Below are 5050 nucleotides of genomic sequence, written 5' to 3'. Positions count from 1 at the left end.
TGTTTGCTTGGAAAAAATAGATATTATAGATGTGTTGCAGCTTATTTTTCCTCCAAACCTGATACTTCTTCATGAACACAACATTTTTTAAGTTCTGAATTACAGTTTAAATATAATTGAAGGGCTGAGTTTTGTAAAACACCTGTTTGGGTACAAAGGTTGCTTTTAATTTTTGGGTGAAGTCTTACTCTTCTGGTTACAGAAATTACTTCATTATCATTAAGTTCTATACATGTAAGCATGCAGGTTGAATGGATATATTTTGTTCAAAAAAACGCCATACTGGGAATATTACAGAAATGTGTAGTCTGTTAAATTCATTTTGAGGCTTCCAATTTTCTCAGTTTGATTTGGATGCTAAGTGCACATTATTTGAATATCTAATTATCACAAAAATAAGGGCAGATGAAAGAAGCAATTGAGCCTATCTAACTCACCTTTTCATGACAGCCTATACTTATTTCCCTCAATATCCAGCTGCCTCTAAATTATTTTAGTTTACCTGCAGTATCTGCACCTGGAACACCATTCCAAGTTTTGATCCCTGCGTGAAGTAGTACGTCATGAGATCACTTTTCTAATCACTTTTTAAAAATATGTTATGGGGATGTGGGTGCTACTGGGAAGGTCAGCAATTTGTTGCTGATCCCTAATTGCTCGAGCACCATCTTGAATCCCTGCAGTCAAGGGTGTAGGTACATCCACGGTGCTGTCACATGAGTGAGTTCCGCAATTCTAACTTCGGAATGGTGTTAGTATTCCAAGTCAGGATGATGTGTGACTTAGCAATTTGTGGTGTTCCCATAGACCGGCTCCTCTTCCCCTTCTAGCAGCAGTTTTGGATTTGATGATACTATCAAAGGAACATTGGTGAGTTGCTATAGTGCACCTAGTAAGTGGTACACACTGCTACTGTATGTCAGCGATGAAGAGTGTGAGTATTTCAAGTAATAAACAAAATACCGTTCAACAAGCTGTTTTCTTTTGGGTAATGTTGAGCTACTACAGTGTAATTGGAGTTGAACTCATCCTGTAAATGGAAAATGAGTTACATCACAATCCTGAATTATGGCTTGAGGATGGGGTGATGTTTCAGTGAGTCAGGAGCTTAATTGCTTGCTGAACTCTGATCCTCGGACCTGATCTTGTACCCAAGGTATCTGGTCAAAGCTAACCCCAAACTTTTGTTGATAAGGAATTCAGACATGGTCTGTAGTTGAATGCATCTACATGTCCTTCCCCTGTATACATGGTTTTTATGTTGGAAAAGTGTTTCTGTCAAACTTTTCCTATGGCACTTTTTTTCCTATGTGTCCAAAGTTCCTTCAAACTTAATCCTTTTTCTTTGATAATAGAAAAAAGTTCCACAATACGTCTGTGTATCTCTTCCAGGCTCTGTCATCTTCTGTTCCACATTCTTCATTCCGTGAACTTTGCCATTTAAATTCTGCTGCCTATCTTCGAACTTGCATCAAATACCATTCGCCCATCACTGTTGTACTCATTGGCCCTATATTGACTCTCAGTTAAAGCTTAATTTTTAACATCACGTTTGCTTTCAACTCCTCCCTAATCTTTGCTCTTCTCGATTTCTGTGATCTCCTGCAGCCCTCCAATATCCTTGCTGAATTTTTGGATTATTAAACATCTGATTTTAATGGTTCCACCATTGATTATCGTGACTTTGGCAATCTTAGCTTAAGTTCTGGAATTACCTAGCTGAAACTCTTTCTTTTAAGATTCTCCTTAAAATTTGACATTTTTATTTATCCAACTTTTTATTTCAAATGGTTCTCCGAAGCATGCTATTTTCACAGCGTTTGCCCTTTCACTATGGACGTATATATTCAAAATAGCAGCCTTGGCAATATATGTTACAGCACCTCGAGCCTTTCTTGGAAATGTATTGGCCATTTCAGTAGCTGTTCAGGCTTTTAAAGGCCAGCTGTTGGTGATTCTCCTCATCTTTTAAGGCTTTCAGTTTTAGTGACTCCTGAGACAATGGACCACTGCCCTTGACAATCAGTTCTCAAGTTTAAAAAATTGTTGCTGAACTCAGCAGATCTTTCAACATTGGAAAAGTGTTACATTTCCTCCCACGTCCTTAGAATGGAAAGAAAATCAGCAGGAGTGGTGGAAAGTATTAACGAGTTTAAAAATAAATGTGGCTCTTATTTAAAAATAATATGCATGTTATGTTACATTTTAAACCAAAGTTAATGGTTGTTTCTTCCAATGAGTCACAATTGATTTTGTTTGAAAATTGATGTTTATGCTCCAAAAGAGCTTGAATATCTGCTGGTCTGTCACAATATTGGTGTTGTATAGTTTTTGATTTATTTTGCCCATCACAATCAAAACCAAGTTGCATACTTCAAAACAATTGCTGTATGTTTTAATTATAAACAGTTTGAAGTTTGAATTTGAAGTTCTACTTCCTCCTTACTCCCACTCTCCTAATTGGGAACAGTCTTAAATAGATTATCAAAGCAATATGCTGTATTATAGTTACTTGTTCATTATTAGACTATGCAGCTAATGTGGTAAAAAGGCCTGCTTTACTGACTAACAATGCTTTTTAACTATTCAGTAAATATCTGCTTTTGCATCTCAAAAAGCTCTCACAAAAGTGTATGTTGCATTTAACATTTTGGATCTCAAACCACTCAGAAGTAAGCACTTAATTGAAGTGGTTTCTATTAGCAATAGGAAAGGAATGTTGTCAAGCATACAATTCAGAGTAATACAAAGTATTCACACTTTTAAGATCAGAAATGCTGGAAGTGCTCACCATGGATGGCAGCATCTGTGGATGGGATAGATTGATGACTCTCAAATACAAATGTGCCACAGGCTGGTAGGTGGAAGGTTAAAGATGACAAATTTGAACAAGTTCAGTCATTGGCAATGGCAATTTTACTGAATAGAATTTATAGTAGTGTTGAAAATATATAGCAGGCCTGATGGTCCCCAGAAAATTATTCATGGGGCATTTGACAGCTCTTATCATTATCTCTCTGAAATTTGCAATTCCAGGATGTTGAGATGTGCAGACGAGCACAGAAATGTTGAAGTTATGATAAGTCACTCATGTTTCTGACATATGGCACACACACACCCGAGGACACTAGATTACCTCTAATTAAAATTAATGCAAGTTCTCAATTAACTGGGTATTCACAGTAAAGGTTACATGGTCACCATTACTAAGACAACTTTTAATTCCCAATTTAATAATCTAATTTAATCTCTACCATTTTCAGTGATCTGATTTGAACTTAAGTCACCAGAGGTGTCTCTGGATTATTAGTACAGTGGTACTCTCACTGTGCCACCTCAATTTGATTAAGAAAATTTAATGAACAGCAGAATTTTCATAAGTGCATAAATAGGAAAGGTTTGGAGGGATATGGACCAAGCAGAGGCAGGTGGGACGAATTTAGTTTGGGAACATGGTTGGCGCAAAGGTTCTGTTTCCATGCTATATGACTCTATAACTGATTCCCAATAAAAAAGTGGTGTCTTAAATGTGTGAGTGAAATTTTTTAAATCTTAAAATTCATAACATTCCACCTTTTACCTTCATGTGTATGTCCTAATCTTTAATGGGTTGTAAAGTTATTTTTTTTTGTTTCCCTTTTTGTCAGTTATGGGAAGTACCTTGCTTTGCTGACTGCCACTTAGGACTGATTTACGCATTTGGATTGGGACCTTCTGTCAAAAGCCTGAAATGTCTTATCCAAAAACAATTTTCAAATCTTGTTCAAATGCTGACTGCCCTGAGCTTGTCTATTTTGCTTCTTTCTGATGTTATTTTGTCTCCAGTAATCTTGCACAAAGGTTGAGGCTGGCAAAGTTGTGATGTGACAATCCACGAACGAGGCAAGGTAAGGTGCAAGGGTTAATGTATTTCAGAGAGTGGAAGACTCCGAGTCACGTAGTATGGGAAGACTAGTCAGTAAGTGTGAGTCTGGGATGTAATAGGTACATTAGGACTAGGGTAGTCCTGGTTTAGCAAGGTAGGTTGAAAACTGAGGAAAAGTAGTTAACAAACCTTTGTAAGGCAGAAGTTGTGACCTGTTGTCAGAAGGTATGGCAGCAGATTCAAATTGACCATTTTGCTTTTGTATCTGTGTTTTGCTGGCTACAGCAACTGATGCAATGACCTGGCTTGGCCCAGATTTGAAAGTGTAACAGTTACCTTTGAGACACGATTGGAGCCATTATGGCAAACACAATGTAGATTTGGTATTGATTGAAGAAGTCAATTAGAAGCACAAAGCTGATTGGAAAGCTCACACTGTATTCCTCCATTTTGTTGGACTCTTACCAAATTACTGCCATTTGTCTGGAATATTGGGAATTCCAGGGGATGCGTTTCTCTAGAGCTGATGTTCATCCCTTTGTCATCAGCATACCTTATGTGTAAGCTTTGCCATTTCCAAAATACAGTTGCTTGGATGAAGAACATTTCAAATTGCCCACGTTATTGATGTCCCTGTGCCAAAGGCAGTCAAATTTCTTATAACTAATGAAAGTGTTTAACACCCTTTAAAATGCATCATACCGGGAGTCACAATAATCATACTGAGAGTAAATGCAATTTATGACTGACTTCAAATAAAAAGTAACAATCTAACAGTGACTAGTTTAATCGGCTGTGCACACAGCTGCCTAGTTTTTGCCTCAAAATTTTGATTCATCAGTGGAAATATACTAGAGGGAGCAGACTAACAATTTATGATCTATTGCCAAGTGAGGAAAGTTGAGAAAATGGGGAGGTGTAAAATTGCCATAATGGATCTAATATTGTGCTGGCATTAAGCTAATTGCAAGTTTATAAGCTTTTTTAACAGTTTAGTATAGCTCATGATAAAACTTTAGCACACATCGTCCTTATTTAAAAAAAAAAGCCCTGGTCTTGCCATGATGGTTAGGGAATCTAGAACCAGGGGCCGCAGTCTCAGGATGCAGCCTAGGCCATCTAGGTCTGAGATGAGGAAGTATTTCTTCACTCAGCATATGGTTAATCCATGGAATCCATTATTAC

Source organism: Chiloscyllium plagiosum, unplaced genomic scaffold, assembly GCF_037043375.1.
Source record: "Chiloscyllium plagiosum isolate Xiang-an unplaced genomic scaffold, Cpla_swu_hap1 HiC_scaffold_13, whole genome shotgun sequence".
Classification (NCBI taxonomy): Eukaryota; Metazoa; Chordata; class Chondrichthyes; order Orectolobiformes; family Hemiscylliidae; genus Chiloscyllium; species Chiloscyllium plagiosum.
Note: the sequence above shows the minus strand (reverse complement) of the source record.